Genomic DNA, 19262 nt, shown 5'->3' on the forward strand with positions numbered 1-19262 from the left:
AACAGTTGGGCTATATCTCTTTTTGAAATCTAGAACCTTTGCATTTCATGTCTTCCAGATTTCCTATAGTATAATAAATGTTAAGAACTTAATTTATTCTTTTAGTGAAAAACAACTTCACAGGATTCCAGGAGGGGATATTTTAACAAAGACATCACAAACCTCATGATGAAAATAGTCACATTTGCTAGCAGAGGAGAATTAGAAAATGGTCTGTCTCATGCTGATGCCTGAGGTAGTTGCTTGCTTCAGCTCATTCTCTCTAAAACAGCCTGACCTACTTATTCCTATTCTTTTTTCCAGGCCTCACTGAGAAGACAGACTTCTTGGTGTTACTGTGAGGTTTACTGTGTGGTTAAAAACATGAAAAATTATCTTTAGGTATAGAAAAAGTAAAGTTTATTGTGTAAACATTTACACTGTGAGATAACTTTTTTCTGACTTCAACTGTTAAAGAGACTGGGGGGAAATGTTTGGGGGCATATTAAAGAGCAGTATGAAAAGGATCACACTGCTTCAGAAAGGGAATACATGACACAGTGCTCTGAGGTAAGCGGGGGAGGGAAAGGGGGAGCAGAGCCAGTGACCCAGAATTTCCTTCCTGTATCCTTAATCAAGACAGTTTCTTAGAAATACAGGAAGACAGAGCATTTCCTTGAGGACTCAGAGATGCAGGCAGGGCATCCCAGAGGCATGCATATTTGCAGTATACCATCCTTCAAACTATACAGCCTGCAGCTGTGCTATAAGGTCTACAGGCTGCTGAGAGAAGCCTTCATTTATCTCCTCCTTATGTCCCAAGCTGAGATTCTCTGAATAATTCTGAGGTTTCACTGGATTCAGCTGCCTGAACACAGCATCATTTAGATGTCCAAGGGCATCCCTCTACCAATTCAGATGTATGGTGTGTAGTGCCTATGACATTTGAGATGTCCTAGGGTATCTAAGACATCCAGGTAGGAATACTAGATTTTACATAGGACCTGAAAGAAATCTATGACAACCTGGACTGGTAGCTGTGAGCCAGAAAGGATATCTTAGAGTGATTCAAACCTTACTACATATCTCTGAATGAGCAATGAACTATTTTTTTTAACTATAGAAATGTGATGCACGTTGGTTAACTTTAACATTAATAATGACCTCATCTATTCCCTTATTTCTACATGCTTGGTGTGATGGGATATGTGTTTGTTTTGTTTTGTTTTGTTTTTTTCATGGGAATAGGCAAGGATCTATGCTGGTAGTAGACTAGGGGGTCTGCAATTTACTGACAACACCAGTGACAACACCAGCCTTCCCCAAACTACTGGATCACTCACATTTCCCAGTCAAAACAAGGCAGCAGAATTTGTGCATGTGTGGACATGGGAACAGTGTGTGGACTGAACTTCCATAAGTTCTATAAGTTTTACAAACTTCCCTGTTTGTAAAATAAACACACCCCCAGTGTCTTTTAAGGACAGCGATGTTGAAATGCATGACAAAACTTCTTCCAAACCTAAGATGGATTTTTTTCTATACACATCAAAGGAAACTCTCGTTAAGGGATATTTAACTAGAGATTTATAAAAGATCCTAGAAAGTGAAGAAACAATGAAGTTATAAGAATGTTTTACCCTAAATTGAGCCAATGTTCTATGTCCTCGTGAAATTAGTTTAAACGGTAACATGAAATCCCAGAAACCAATTCTTTGCTTTTTTATTCTTGCTTGGGATTTACATGCAGGGACACATTTCCACACACAAAAGATAAAAGAGTTTTCTTTGGGCGGATGGATTCCAAGAGCTATCACACCCCTTTTAATCCCAGTTCACTGTGTCATATTTGTTTCATATAGAATATTATTCCTCCAATAAACAGTTACTGGGAAAGAAATAATAATAATAATAATAATAATAATAATAATAATAATAATAATATCACCATAGAATTGCAGGTGCAAATGTACAGCATTCAATTAAGTACTGTCAACATTTACAAAATTCAGAAGTCTGGAGTGACAGAGACAGTAGCTAGCTTGGAATTTTTTTAAATTAATACCTCCGGTAATCTTTTTCTCATCTTCTCTAGGAAATACAGGGGGGAGAGAGAGAGAAAGACTGTGCTGACAGCATCAGAAGGCTTTGTCAGAGAGTCAAGAATTCAAGTAGAATTACAAGGAATGGGTTTTAAGGGAGGCAAGAGCAAGATGGGAGAAAAAAAAAAAAAAAAAGTGCTCTTTTGAACTCTGACAAGACAGACGAACCTACAACAAAGATACTTGGGAACGAGCCTGATGACTTTCCAGGGCAGATGTTTGACTGCAAGTTCATATCCATGTCAGAACTTGACATCAGGTTTAAAGTACAGAAAGACTGAGTTATATAACAAAAAGGTTTTAGTGAACCTTGAAGCAGGAAAGACACATAATTACAGTAAAAAGGTAGTCAGTCATTGTGCTGTGAGGAGTTGTGTAGGTATTGAGCACTACAGAAGTCAACACATGAACTTGTTAGAGAAATGTTTTCTTATGAAAATTCCATTCTCCCTCTCTTCTCTAAACGAAGCTGAGAAATGTCCAACTCCGGTCACTGCCCTACATATATCCAGTCTCTCCCTGGGTAAATTGTTTAAAGTATCCTACGTAGGGGATGTGAAAATTTGCTATGAATCAGGCCATGAAAATCTGACAGTAAATCCCATGCTGAAATCCTAGAGAGAGAGTGGAAAAGATTTCCAGAGAAAAACTGGAAATCTGCCAATAATTCTTTGAGAACTTGAATGTCTTGGGAGAATATATAAAAACAACCTCATGATTCAGCTAACCAAGGTAGTGAAATGAGTTTCCAAAAGCAGGGATCAGCAATTTGAATGTATGTGAGTGCCCCTTTTAATTCCTTTGTTTCTATTTCCTTCTGTCCTTTTCCCAGTTCCTTCCTCCTTTGAACTTAGGAAGGTAGGCTTTAAAAGTTACTTTTTCTTCTCACCTAGCCAGCAGGGAAGGGTCATAGGTAGGGCAGCCAGTTCCTTCTTTGAAAGCTGCATGACTGTTCTACTTTAGATACACATCCTCCTGCCTAAGCCCCAGCACAGTGTGAGCCCTATCACAAATTTATAAGCTCCAGTTCTGTCCTGTACACTATCTAGTCCAGACATGTAACAGTCATCTTAATTATAACTCAGATGTAGAAAGCATGCCATCGCCATCTTTCATGATTAAAGCAGGGCAAAGCATCCGTAGCAATGTCTTATAAGATGATATTTAATCTCCAGCACACAAAAGACCACTATTGCACCACTTAAAAACGCTCATACGCACTGTCTGTTCTGGAATAGGGATCTCTTCATTTCGAAGAAGCCTGTCTGAAGCCTGACCTCCATGAATAATGAACTCTTTAAGAACTTCAAGAAGAATCCTCAAAGAGATCAATCAAGTCAGACCAAAGGGAATGACAAGAATACGAGATTAAAGAAAACTCTCTGATATACTCTTGACAAAGTTGATTTGAGCACCTGGAAGTTTAATGGATTTAACTAACAGTGGCTAAAGCTAACTCAGGCTTCAGAGCTCCCATGATCCTTGTATTATAGATACAAGGATCAGTCTAAGTATATAGATACACTCTAAGTATATCTATAGTATATATATATTAGTATATCTAAGTATCTAGATATACTCTAAGTATATCTAAGTATATAGATATGCTCTAAGATATAGAGCAGTCTAAGTTCATCTGGACTTTCTAAAATATGCTGGTTGTGGTTGGTAGTTAGGAAAGTATAGCCATTAAAACGTTATTGGTTCTCAGAGTTATCAGCGAAATAACATGTTTTAAACTACAAAGAGAGTGCTGCTAGGAACAAGAAAGCATCAGTCATTGACTATATCTGACTAGCAACTGAATTCACACAACACGATATCGTAATCAGCTGAAGCACTCAGTGTTGACATCTCTACCCTGTATGTAGTTCCCAGGTTTTGCTTCAGACTTAATCTGGTCTCATGAACCAAGTGACTCTTTGTTATACATTGTTCAACTCTGCCAAAATGACTAGCCCTTGTGTTTAATATCATTTGTGGTTGTAGTTCATCTGATAAGCATTTGGAGCAAGGTTTTCAGTTTGTCTTCTTAAAAACATTAGGTTCAAACGTAACAAAATTAAAAGATTTCAGAAGAGCCAAATGATTGCAAATTTCTCCTTTTTCAGGTGATAACAAGAAAATATAGAAATCCTCATGTAAACCTGTGTATGTTTGATATTGGGGCATTTTAACATTTCCAGCAGTCTGGAGTTCTAAGGGGAATAGAACATCAGTGCAAAAGACAATGTTACATCATCAGGAGTGGCAACGTATTCCATCAGTTTTGATATAGAAAGTGAAAGGTGTATAATAAGCCAAGAATTTCTGGTTAGGAATAACACAGACTGCAGACACAGTGCAAAAGACTGCATTTCAAAAGAAAGCTTGACCAAGGCTGACACTGTATGAATTAAGAGGTCTCAGCTGTTCACTGGATAGAGTGATTCCAGTAGGATGGAGAATCCTCAGCTATCATGAAGAAGCCAGTAGACAACCCCTTTATTATTAAATGAAACAGAAAAGAAAAAAAAAAAAAAAAAAAAAAAAGCTTGTTCAAATTCTTTTTTTTTTTTTTTTTTTTTTTTTCTGAGGCAATTTATCTCAGGTATGGCTAGCAATTAAATAATCCAAAATTCTGAGGAAGAAGGAAAGCCCAGCATCTGGAAATCCCACTGTTTTATTACTGTTTCAAGGAATGAGTGAATACAGTCAAAAGACTTAAGATAACGACATCATCCATATACACTTGTAAGCCCTCTTATGAACAGCAAGAAGTATATTCCTAGGCCTTGCATCACAAATCTCTAGTTCATTTATAACTTGTGTTTAGTGCATAAACTCTGGCTCTCCAAAAATACTGAGCCAGCCGTCAAGAACATAATTTAGCATTGTGCCAGAAATAAAGAAAAAATATCCATGACTCAATGTCCCCAGACAAAGCAATTTTGAGTCACACTGACATTACACCCCAGGAATCAACTGTAAACAAAATGTTCCACCAGCCGTGTGATGGGCTTCGGATACAGTTAGGTGTAAAGTGAGGACATACCATAAGGCATGTGAAAAACAAGCCTCCCTGCTAGACATTACAGCTCCACAGCGCTAACCAAGAAAGGGCTATGCACCAATTCTACCAATTTCAGGACCAGAAAACAAGGGGCTTAAAACTACACCATTGTTGCCATCCAGAGCACATTTCATCAGAAAGAATTAGCCTTCTGTTAGTGGAAAAACAATCTTCAGATTGGTCATGAATAATTCTGTGATCAAATTTCTGCTTTATAAACAAAATGGTTAATTTCAGTTGCATCTTTCCTCATTTGAGAAGAACAACACCCAAGAAGAGTGCATGAATAAGCACATATTTAACATCTTTTACACATACAAATAACCCCACAAAGGAAAATTGGACCATTCACAGACTTTAAGTAATGCACAAATTAAAACACTTAACCAATCAAGGTTTCAATTTGCTGAACCAGACTTCCCAACCAGCAGCAAGTGAGGCTGAAGTAAAAACAAGAAGTTTCTCTTATCATTAGTATGAAGTGTCAGTTTTTACTTTTGTTTTTTAAGTATAGAAGGGATGCATTTCATAAGCCCAGCAGCAAATGCTGGTGTTTAAAAAAAAACAAAACAAAACAACAACAAAAAACACACAGTCAGTCTCATACTTTTCTCTTTTACACTTGCATAAAGAATTGAATCCAAAGAAGTTTTACTGCCACCTGCAATCATTAATATTGGCACAGAAGAACAGTTATTACAATAATAGAATTTAGCAGTGAATTTTGATGTGAACAAACCTACTGAACTCCAAGCCTCACCATATAAAAAAAAATAACACTGTTCTGCAATATCTAGTGCCTACATTTTGTACCTCCACAGTTTCCTCTGAGTACCTTTTCAATTGTTGATTCAAAGAGAAAAAAAAAAAAAAAAAAAAAGAGAGAGAGAGAGAGAAAAGGAGACACATAGACAGAATATTCTTTCCTTCCCCTCTATTGATGTGAATTTTTGACTACTTTTAGTGTGCTCTACTTAAGTCTTCTTCACTGACTTACTAGGCGAAAGACTCTTCCATGGAAGTTCTCTATAGACAGGATTCTCAGTGACACAAGCAGGAGTTTCTTGTGTGACACTATTTACATTTTCAACCCTACCAGGAATTCTTGAAGAGACTATGCTACCATGCTGGTACTGAATGAATGACTGTACCTATCCAGCAACAATTTCAAAGCTAGTTGCTTGTTAATTTAGTTCTGGTGAAGAAATGCCAACAATAGTATTTCCAATACCTTAAAACAACACATAAATTCGTATATTGGGATATCAAAATTAGTTCTATTACTAGACACAGCTACTGCATGATCACTGAAGCTGGCTTTCCAGTTTTGGATACGTGTAAAAAGGCAAATTATTCCCTTATTCTACTGAAGTATTCATATCAATAATGAAAATCTTCGGTAATTCATCCACCCTTCAGTGACAAATAGATCAGTGGGATCTGATAACTGTGGCAGGCAACAGATACCGTCTCCACAAATGCCCGTGGAAAGCTACAGATTGTGACTTCAGTAAGACCTTTATCAATCTTCTACTAAACCTCTGTATTCCATAGAGAATACAGCCTAGATGAAATTACTCTGAGAAGGGTGCACAATTGACTGGAAGATGTATTTAAAATGTGGTTATCAGCATTCACAGTACAATAGGAAATATTTTTAAAACATAGCATACTGAAGTCCCTGATACTATAAAGTTTCATTAAGGACTTGGACAATAGAAGAATATATTTGTGACCTGGAATGAAAAAGCTCTTCACCCATTGGAGCAATACTCTGAAATACAGACAGATCAGCAAAGACTAGTTCAAACTCCTGTACTTAAAGCAGAATTAACAACTCTATAAATATAATACGAGGAAAAGCCATCAAATCAGAAACTTTGCAGAAAAGGATCTGGGGAGATTACAAACTATATATGAGTCAGCAAGGTCAGGCTGTTTCAAAAAATACCATACATTGATTAAAGATGCAAAAATAGGAGCATTTTAAGAAAGGCAGCCTTAGGAACTTTCTCATTTTTCCTAGCCTTTCATTTTTCTGGTGACCTAGCTGGTCACTGTGTCAGCTGTAGGAGCACTGTTCCATCAGGATGACAGCCTCTGAAAGAGTGTCCAGAGGAGAAGGACCTGGACTGTATAGAAAGAACTGGACTATTTAGTCTATGTAAGAGGTCTCTCTGGAGGAACATCACGACTTTTTAATTATGGCAAAGTGTGACACAGAAGAATCAACTGTTTTTACTCACAAGGAGTAGTACAAAACAATAGGTTTAAACTGCAGCTGGGGAGATGTATAGTAAACATCAGGAAAATGTTTCTAAGGTGTGGGGGGTTTCTGTTTTGTTTTGTTTTAAATAAGGTTAGAGAAATAAGAGTGAAAACAGTATAACATCCTTCCTTAAGGTTTGGGATAAGCATAAAGATCTCAGTCTCTTTCTGATGTTTTTTCTCTGAGTCTATGAGAACAGAATTTCCTCTGCATCTTTTGTCAGAAGAGGTGTAGAAGAGCTCCTCTGCTAATCTTAGAAAAAGCTATGATAAAAACTTGCAGACAGGAAGTTTCTTCTGAGTCTTTGACAGACTATGTATGCATGTGTGTGTGTGTCCACACATATGCATTCACATATGTAACTTTCTGCATGAGCATGTACACACGTCCACATGTGTGTGTACATGTACAAGTCTGTGTTTATATACATTCTTTTGTGAATGTGGTGCTCTTAACTATGTGAAATTTAATTTAAAAAAATAAAAATCCCTCCATTGAGCCTCAATAGTGTAAAAGGGTGGAGCACATAGCACATAGGGTAACTGCTATTCAGGGATGCTTTAGTACTAATATTCTTGCCCTTTTTTTTTTTTTTTTTTTTTTTTTTTCTTTTTTGCATGGGCAGTAGACATTGTTCTTGTCTTATTTACATCTACATGCAATACTGCCTTGAGCAAAATGACAGCAGTATAAAACTGGTTTAAAGAGAGAAACAGATCTTTGTATGGTTATAGTAATATATGGAGAGCTATTGATCAGAAGATTTGTTCCACACGGGTGAGTAAGAGTATTCAACAAGCATGCTTAATGAGACTTGCACATAATAGCCTAATGATGGAACAAGAATATGATACAAAATAAACATCCAAGCAATGCAGACTATATCTAAACCTGGTGAACGAAGGAGACAATTATCCCCAGCATTCAGACCAAATGCTTTTCATTTACACTTGGCAGCTTCTTTTCTCCATTTTGGAACATCTAGGTGAAGGTTTCCTCAGTATTGCATTCCCGCTCAATAACTTCAGTGCTCTGGGTGGCTGTCCCATGAAAAGCTAATCAACTACGTGCATTTCACTTAATCATAACAATACATCACCTCTATTCATGACCACACAGCCCAAAGAGTGGCAGCACACAAGAAATCTGAGAGCCCACTGAAGTTAGAAAGGAAGACATGAAGGAAGTTAGGTAATTTTATTATAAGAACAAAGTTACTTAATTAAATCCCTTTAAAAGCTTATGAGATGGTCTGAAGAGGCCAGAAAATAAGGTTTTTCCCAAATGTAACATAGCAGAGGCCAACCATATTACTCGCAGGAAGGAGGGAATGGGAATTTACCCTAAAAAATTTGGCTGCTTCCAACAATGAAGAAAATAATTTGTAATATTAAAAAATCATATTGATGTTTTCTTTTTGTAAAGGCCCCCAGTCAGTGGGATCGTGGCATGCCTTCATTGTTTCTTCTACAAAGTTACAACCTGAGGGATGAAGGGAGGAGAAGGAAAATCCCAACTTACACAGGGTCATTAGAAACTTTAGATTCTGTCAGCCAAAAGTCTCTGAAGATTTTTTTTTCTGCATTAAATGTCTTTGAGGCTCTCATAGTTCCTAGTATCAACTCCTTCCTAGGCTGCACATGTGCCTCTCCTAGAGAGTGAGTGAATATGTTCCATTCCCTCAGAGCTCCCCAGACTCACTGGACTGCACATGTGCAACGTAAATGAATACTCTCCAGCCCAAGGCTGCTGTGGCTGGCAAAGCCAGGATTTTGCTGTAATGGCTGGAACTGTGACCAAGAACCTGTCTCTCTCCCTCTCCACCCCCCTCAGCAATCTCCCTGCTAGCAGCATGTGGCAGGAAACCATCTCATTCTAATGCAGAAAGGATAGGAGGAAAATTTGAATAGTAAAACCAACAGAGTGAGGCACAAGAAAAACAGGCATACAGATATGTCTAGGCAAATGCATTAGTAACTGGGAGAATGCTGGAGAGCAAAAGATAGAGAAAATCACTTTCTTGAGGTAGGAGGTTTAGGCTGGAGAAGATGCCTGGTGAGGAAATGAGGACATGACAGAAACAGATTAGAAGAGAAAGAGAAAAAAGGATCAAGTTGCTGAAAAGGAATTGAACAGAAAAGTTTGTGCCCAGTAGAGACTGTGCTCCTCCAGAGCCAGAAGTGAAGCCCAGCATCCAACTTTGTATGACCATTACAAATACAAACATCAAGATATCTCATGTTTATCTGATAACCATTCTCACAGGACAACAACCTATAAACAATTATTCCATTAAGTCAAACAGTAGAAATCTGAGCAGTTATGATTAACCATTGTGATTAACCACTCTATAAGACCGTTGGTCCCATTTTCAAAACAAGGAGAAATTACACATAAACACAAAGAATACTCAATGACTACTGTAGAATTTGCAAAGTCAAAGAATTAGGAAAAAGGATATGCTAGAATCAAGGTTAGATATAACCTATCTAACATCTCTTCCTCACCCCAAAACAGGCTGAGTACATCTAAACTAGCTATTTGGTCCCCAGCTTGTGTCCAGATATTGACCGGCTAGATATTCTTCAACTTTAATAAATAATAATAATAATAATAATAATAATAATAATAATAATAATAATAATAATAATAATAATAATAAAGGTAATAATTACACCAAATGGAGAACTTTAAATCCATGTTTAATTCCATATACCTTCCCTGCTTTTTTAGTAGAAAAAGGGTAGTCAGAAAATTTGGAATTGCATGCAAGAAATTTATGTTAAGTAAATAAAAAACACCTTCAGATATACACAGTGCATCTTCAGATCAGTTTTTTTCCAAATAAATATGTTTGAATTTAAAACTCTAGTGATATGCTTTTAGTATCATTTGTCCATGTGGTGTGTAATTCACATAGGGACACCAAGCCATTCATAGAAAGTTGGTTGACAAATCCAGAAAGAGAAAATATATCTGAAGAAACAAAACAAAGGAAGCAACTGTAGGACTGGATATCTAAGCTCTCTTATGAAATAGAATTCAGGGTTTATACGATAGCATTGAACAAAATGCATACATTATGCGCATGTATCACTAATTCCTGAAATAATATGTGCAGTGTGACATACCATTCTGCGGAAAAGCAAATGGCAGGTAGTTTTTACAATGGTAAGATGAATTCACAGTATGGGATGTGTTGATTGCTCATGTCAGTCCCTTTGAAATTTTAAAGCGGTAGTAATGAGAGCTATAAATCTCTCCTAAGTATAATTAGATTACTGTTTATACCTACTGTTGTTAAATCCAGTCTAAGAAATTACTTTTAGGGCACTGTTACTGAAGAAATAATCTCTTTAAAACAATAATTACTAAGTTAAGTACAATTCATATACCCACTTTCTGTAATGAGAATGTCTAACAAAAGTATTTAAAAATAATGAGTGTCTTTTCTTATTAAAAAGTTTGACAATAGTATTTTCAGACTTTAAAGTTTTGTTGTTGTTGTTGTTATGTGTTTGCTTGTTTGTTAGTTTTACATTATACCACAAGTCTGGGAGTATCCTCCAATGCTGTAATGCACTGAGATACAATGCCATCTCTCCCCAGAAGGTACCCAGTGAGGAGTACAAGTTTTGTATTACAGAAAGCATGGGATATGACTATGGTAGGGCCCTGTAGAGAGTATTATAACTGTGAGACAATTATGATCAACTGACAAGAACTAGAGTTATCTCAATAGACTTTTTATCTTTTAGGAATGTATTAGGAATTCCAAAAGATGGTAAATTTGTATTATCTGTTCCAGTAGTTCACTCTTGCTGATTTACATTTTATTTCCCATGGGATCTGTCTTGACTGTTTTTTTGTTTTGTTTTGTTTTACAGGAGACAGAAGTCATAGTAACATGCAGTCAGTAAAACTTGTAAGTGTCTAATATCACTTTCTGATTAAAAAAATCTCAAAAAAGAAGCACATATATATAATTCTAATGAGAGAGACAGAGAGATAAAGATCCTTAATCTCTATGTAAAAACATGGAGAATTTTTTCTTTGTCAAATTGTCCTGAGAAGTGAGTGTTCATGGCCAGCTACATCACTGTCAAGCTCTGAAGGCTTTGGTCAGAAAACAATGATGCCCCTTGAAGCCCACTGATATTCTGCAGTGAGTACCTTCATTAAACACCAGTAATTGCATGAAGAACACTTTCAACAGAAGCTGCTTTCAAACCTATGGCTGGAATAGCCCAGGCAGACACTGCACTGCAAGAACACTGCACTACAGTACTAAGATACAGACTGCATTAGTATGTATCTTATGTTACAGGATCAAGAAACAAAAGAGACTGTACCTCCCTTGGTGCATATAAACCTTGGTAGACTTTGTTTCCCATTTTACTAGTGAAGGTTTATAATCTTGTAGGTTGTTTCATGCAAAACAGATTTCTGAACTCAGCAGCCCTCAGAGAGGCTTTGCCCATGACCTCCTTATGTGAAGTCAGGGGCAAAACTGCCCCCAAGGTCTCAGAGCATTGTAAAATTAGCTCCCATATGGAACATCCTCCCTCTCTGTCAAGGAGTCACTTCATTTCTCCATTAATATTTTATTATATGGATCTCAGAAATGGAAAAAACATATGTTTGGAATGATATGCAGCAATAAGACCAGAACACCAGTTTTATGTAGTTTTCCATTGCATGATCCAGCTCATGTATTTAAAACAGTTTTATTCTCTTCCAGTTTTATTTTTCTATTAAAATCTTCATCAGAAGATTTTTTATAATAGATATATTTTACTTTAATTGTTAAGAGGCCTCTATTTAATTATATTATATAAATATATATATTGCAAAACAACTAGTCAAGTTTAATTTAACTTATAAAAAATCAGAGTTTAAGCATAATTACTCAGGTAATGTTATTCTCCCATAAGGTATAATCTAGTTTTCCTGTGCTATTATGCTTTCTATTAACTCAGAAATAGTCATAAAGTAATGTACGCGCATTGAGATTTTGATTTTGTTTACTTTGCTACGTATTTATGATATTTAACGGAATTTGGCATTTCATCAATTTTTCTCAATTATAGGTTTCAATTAAACAGCTAGATCACCTATTCACTGTTTAGGATTTTTAAGGGATAACAGAGAGTGAGTGGGTCCCTCACAGCATTAGTCTTGTTGTACATAATCGCTAATATGACAAAGCACTCTGCTTCTGCTCTCATGGATAATAGTGCTGCTGACTTCAGTGTCACAAGAACAGATTTCACTTAACAGGCCCAAACACAAGTTCTGCTTAAACATATAAGTAGACTCATTTAAGTCAATTACATATAAGTATTGACCACAACTGCCATGCACATTTTAACAGAACTCTACCTTCCCTAGCTGCAAATACCCCTCTAAACCACATTAATTAAAAAAAAAAAAAAAAAAAATCTACATAAAGTACTTTGTATTTGCTTCTCTCTGCTAGAGACACCATGAATGGTACACAGGGTGGAGTGTTACCAGACCTGAGCCCGTTATACGCAGACCACTCATTGCTTCAGGTACTTAAAGGCCAGGAGTCAAAAGAGGAGGGGAAGAACCAGTAAGATGTTTCCTATTTCAGATTTGCTTTGATTCAGCTGCATACATCTGTTTGGCCACTTGTTATTTGTTGCCAGCTACCAGTAAACAACTATGCCCAAAGAGAAAATTTATTCTAGTTAAAGATTGGCTTATGTCCTCATCAGCTAAGTTTTACAGCTCTTAAGAACAGCAAGAGAAACATTTACACTGAACTTGTTGCATAGGGATTTCAGACAGCAGGACAGTTATTTCTTGCATAAGCATTACATTTCGCTGGAGACAGCAGAGGCACATTAAGAGGGAAAAATGAACCTCTCAAAATAAAATGTCTAGAAAATAAGATGAAAACAGTGAAATGCTACACTCACAATTTAAAATCATTCATTCTTTTTCTGAAAATGTTCCCAAGGCTACAAAATGTTTTATGTGTCCTTTGAGTTTTGAACACCCTAAGTACAGTAGCATATGTCTGTACTGTTTAAACAAATCCTCCAAAGATTGGAATTGCTTTTTTTTTTTTTTTTTTTCCCTTTTCTTCCTGTGTATGTGTATGTATAGAAGGGAATATTATTTATGACCATCTAAGGTCTGGCACAGCATTTTTGAATCAATGCCATTCAACACATCAATGTTACAGTTGTTCTATATTAAACTAATTGTTTTAACAACATTGGAAAATTTGTTCTTAACTAACATTTATATTTACATGTTCTACAGTTCTAGTCTGTTGGGTAATGAGGTCCTACAAAAAACTGTTTCAGCACCATCTTTTACACTAATATTAAATATAATAATAATAAGAAGAAGAAAAAAAAATTGCCACAAATATATACCAATTCAAGGACCTCCCAGTATTATTAAAGTGTCCAGGAAGTCTCAGTCTAGCTAAACTGCTGTAGGATTTGAAGTGGTAAAACTAAGGAATGTAACTTCTCTAAAGAGAAACATTTTAGAAGATGGTAGAGAAGAAAGATTTCATAGAATTCAGAAATGAGTTGGACAAAAATATTAAATATTAAATTAGGTAAATAAAATGTAATATTTAAGCCACCACAAACTCAGACAATGACTTTATGTAGTGTTTCTATCTGGGAAGCTAGTTTTGAAATGAGGAATCCTTGTGTCTGCACTTGCTTGTATTTCCTTAGCATCACATTACATCATACGCAATGACAGTTTCTGGTGCTGATAGTAGAAAATAAACTCAGAAGAAAAAAATTAAAATAAAATAAAATAAAAATTAAATTAAATTAAATTAAATTAAAAAATAATTAAAGACACCATCTGATTAGAGTTTCATTTCTGAATGGGAGAGTCATTTTTTCAGCAAAGTCACATTCCTCAGTTCTTTTCTAAGAATGTTGCTGTGGCCATGGGAAACCTTATAATGACTTAAAAGGGAGATAGCTGGACCTGATGAAGGTGGATAAAGGGCTGGATCCCTCCCCTCTATCAGAGTGAAAGAAGTTCATTCTCCCTCTGCTACATCAAGCAGATGGGACAGCAACTAAACAGCAAAGTCACTCCTACCTAGAGCCTTGCAGATATTTGGGGTCATACAGAGGGTTACATTTCAAGGTGCATTTTCTGCATTTACTTATTACTGTTACCTAAGTCCGTAGGACTTACCACAAACCGAACAAGCAGCCGAACTGCCAGAAGTGTTTGGCCATGACAAAAACTGCTGACCTGTGTTGGACAATCCTCAGTCTTGTCCAGTTGCAACCAGTCTCAAAGCTTCCTATAGATGGGAAAAAAATCAACAGATCTAGTGAGTGCTTGTATGTAGAATGCTCACACATCACTGAAGTATATTATTTATATCCCTGTATTGTATTCCTAAGTAAGCTGCATTGCTAGGTATAAGATGTATAGCTTTGTGATTTATCTTATACATTTATTGGCACACAAGGATATGTACATATCTACATGTATGTGTTTCTGTGTGTTTATTACATTTTCTCATTTAAAAACAAAAAACAAATAACAAAAAATGAAAACATTTCCACATTATCATATTTTTCATCTAACTTTTATCTCTGAATAGGCAAGTATTCTGACCACTCACTAGGTTGATATTGCTGACTTTGATACATACATGATATATTCACAGAATCACAGAATTTCTAGGTTGGAAGAGACCTCAAGATCATCGAGTCCAACCTCTGACCTAACACTAACAGTCCCCACTAAACCATATCCCTAAGCTCTACATCTAAATGTCTTTTAAAGACCTCCAGGGATGGTGACTCCACCACCTCCCTGGGCAGCCCATTCCAATGTCTAACAACCCTTTCAGTAAAGAAGTTCTTCCTAACATCCAACCTAAAACTCCCCTGGTGCAACTTAAGCCCATTCCCCCTCGTCCTGTCACCAGGCACGTGGGAGAATAGACCAACCCCCACCTCGCTACAGCCTCCTTTAAGGTGTCTGTAGAGAGCAATAAGATCACCCCTGAGCCTCCTTTTCTCCAGGCTGAACAAGCCCAGCTCCCTCAGCCGCTCCTCATAGGACTTGTTCTCCAGGCCCCTCACCAGCTTCGTCGCCCTTCTCTGCACCCGCTCAAGCACCTCCATGTCCTTCTTGTAGCGAGGGGCCCAAAACTGAACACAGTACTCGAGGTGCAGCCTCACCAGAGCCAAGTACAGGGGGACGATCACCTCCCTAGCCCTGCTGGTCACACTGTTTCTTATGCATGCAATATTGTAGTGGCAAGAAACAATAATATTAGGAGACTTCAAAAATGCATGTGTACATTGACAAAAAGTCACATCAGGGTCTGGTGCTCAGACCAAATTTTTAAACACTGCTAATGACATGTTCATGGATCTGCTGTAATGAGGAAACCAACAAGAGGGAACCAACAAGAGGAAACCCTTGAACCTGAGCAGCGCTTCAGGCACTTCTGAAACTATTACTCATCAAAGTAAAGTTGTGGTTAAAACCAATTGTCAATGGGTTTTGAGCATCATTCCTCACAGAAATCTGAATACTGAAGCCAAAATCCTAGATCTATCTTCTTAAAACTGTCAGAGTTGAAATTTAAACTACAAATCAATAATTTCTACAAAGGTTGAGCTGAGTGTTTCACAGTGGGATTAAAACCCTTATAAAAAACAGCTATCAAACAGAAAATATCTGTTAGAAAATATCAAACAGCTATCACAGAAAATATCTGAATTCTACTGCAAGATCTAATCACAGTCCATCCCTAATTAAAAAAAAAAAAAAAAAAAAAAAAAAGCGATACAGGTAGTACAAAATGGGACCACATCCTATTGTTTCCACGTAGAGGTTTCGCTCTGGTGGGTTAATGGTTTTAAACTAATACACCTCACCAAGGTTTGAAAATAATAATTTATATGCATGTGTTTATGAAATGACAACAATGATCTCAATTGTCTTTGTACTTCTCCCTACTTTACTTCCAAGTCACATATATTTTTAATTGCCTGGCTTCTTTGTGTTATTTTTTACTATTCTTAGTCTAGAAAGTGTTATTGGATAAGCTTTATCACATTAATTGTTCTAATTTAGTATTGTGCTTTTTAGTAGAAAAATCTAATTTGAAATGGCAAAGGGTTAATTATGAAATTTTCCAAGTGAAAGTCCCAATGAAAGAAAAAGATATAGGCTAAAATCAGTGAAAGACTAATTTTAGAATCTAATTTCTACTTCTTATCTTTCTTTATAAGATACTCTTCTATTAACCCTACATATGGAGGAACATCTCTAAAATAAACATGCTTTTAATGTTCTGAATGCCATTCCAAATACAAGCAAAATGGAGCATTTGTTAAACAAGAACCCTAAGTTTTAATTTTTTTAATTCAATATATTTATACAGCTGATTAAACATGACTATCTAAAGACTTGCATGTGCCTTTTTAATTATAAATAGATGTAATTGCATGTAACAATTTCAATTCTCTATTTTATAAACTCAGGCTTCTGAACTCTTCAGTTTAAATGTGGCTATTTGTTTAATAATATCAGTTTCATGGATTATAATACTTTCTAATATTTTATATTAGTATTTGGAACAGGATAGTTTTAGACAAACCAACATTATACAAGGTAGCAAGCAAATCTCTGTTCCCAGCAAACATGGATACAGGCACAAGCACAGATCTCTGCTGGGAAATAAGGCCCAAACAAGAGTCTTTGCATTTGAAACCTGAACCCAAGGCCTTACATTTTAGGGATGTGCAGACACAGTGTCAGCTGGTGAGATTTGTTTTGATGAAAACTTTGCATTTAAAGAGGAGACTGTTTCAAAGATGGATCTTTGGCTTCCAAAAGAACAACAATCCTATTCCTGCACTGACATGCCCAGTGGCTTCTGAGGTTTAAGTAGAAGACCCTCCCCTGCAACTGACCCTTGCAGAGGTATTTACCAAAACTTCAACAGCACACAAAGCAAAAAGCACATAAGAGAGTACTTCAGTTAGTCTGCCTCTTTTCTCCTTAGTTCATCATATCTGGCAATTGCTCATTGGTTGCTGTCTCAGCTGGCCTATTTTGTTTGTTCAGACTGAAAAAGGAAAAGCCCATCTTCTCAGGAGATTGCCAGTGCAATGTAACAATCTGCAGTGATGACTTCTCATGAGATTTTCTAATTTGAGCCAGATATAATGTCCCAGAAAGAAACGCTAGCTTTCAAGGGCAGTAAATCTGTACAACAGGCCAGTACTCCTGCATTCATATGTCTAGCCTCACATACATCTGTAGACAATTAATTTGGTCAGCCATATCAACCTTACTCTTACAGGGGCCAGTGGGCCTCAGTACACGGGAATAAGATACAAGGGAACTAGCTTCATTTTCAACTTTGCCCATTCAACATATGAATTTGAGCAAATCAGTTTGAACAAATCAGCAATCTGTTCAATTCTCAGTGTGTTCCAATTCTACAACATGAAAATTACATAACTTTCTGACATTTCTAAGGCACCCTCAGTTACTTGAATAAAAAAAGGCAGACATTAAAATTTGTTTTCAAACAAATTTCAAATAACTCTCAGGAGAATCTTCCAAATTCCACTGCATGACAATAGAAGTTGTACACTGAAATCATTCAGGCTTCTTTGCTGAAGTCAAGAAGTCACTTTTCCAGCCCACTGTGTTACCTATGCACACTTTTCTGACAAATTTCTCAAACCTCTGCAGTTTGGTGGCAAGATTTCCTCATAACACTCTCAAAAAGGCCATTCATGCTCTGTGGCTATTAAATACGTTCAGAAAGTCTACAACTGGCACATGGAAACAAGGAAGTTTGCTTTTCATAAATTAAATAAAATGAGAATCTTGTGTCTTGTAGCTGCTACACAAATTGAATCTGTCACATGCTGCAGTTGTGCAACTAGGTATATGGACTTGTCTCTTCATTCAAGTTGTCAACTCTCCATGAAATTGGTAAATAGATGGAACTCAGACTATAAATTATTCTACTCCATTTGGTTATTTATTTACAGGTTTAGGGGAAAATGCAATTTTTTCAAAACATACCTACTAATACGTAGTATATGTGTTTATACACTGTAACTCTGCTGGTAAGGAATCTATTGGAACACTTTTATTTCCCAGTATTTAAACTCTGCTGAACCCGGCTTGTAACTTTATCTTTTAACATCCATCTATGTATTTTACTCAAGTGAAAGTATCTAACAATGCACAGTAGTTTGTTATATCTGGCCTCTAGATGATGCTACAATGCTTTTAACTCTCTGGCATTTAGTAGTGTGCTACATGCAAGCAACTTTGAACTGTACTCAAACCATTTGGTACAGTAGCTTAATAGCAACAGAAATATGACTCCCTGTTTACAAAAAGCAGAAGCATAGAAGGACCAAGGCCTTTTTCTTTAGAAGGTTTCTACTGCAAGTGTGTTATATTAATCATAAACTAAAAGATGTTATTAGATTTGTTTTCCTGCATTTCATAATAAAAACACAGTGACATCAAGAGTAGATCAAATTTAACTTTTGCTTGAATCTGTAGCAACATCCTGCATTCTTAGTTTTCTCCAAGACCTTTAACTCCACTTTGATTTTCCTTTTGGTAAATATATATGGCTTACTGGCAGACAACCACTGGTAAAATGTGATGATTAACAAGAATTTTCCCAGTTGCAGAATATAATCTCCTGGTGACTCAGGTTATCCCACCGAGAAAAAAGTTCCTCTTGTTTTGGTGCACTTGTTGCTAGCTGACTTTAAAACCATGCCTGAATAGACTTTGGCTGCTTCCTAATCCTTCTGCTTCCTGTTACTCAGTGATGACT

The sequence above is a fragment of the Aythya fuligula genome, chromosome 2 (assembly GCF_009819795.1).
Source record: "Aythya fuligula isolate bAytFul2 chromosome 2, bAytFul2.pri, whole genome shotgun sequence".
In the NCBI taxonomy this organism is placed as follows: domain Eukaryota; kingdom Metazoa; phylum Chordata; class Aves; order Anseriformes; family Anatidae; genus Aythya; species Aythya fuligula.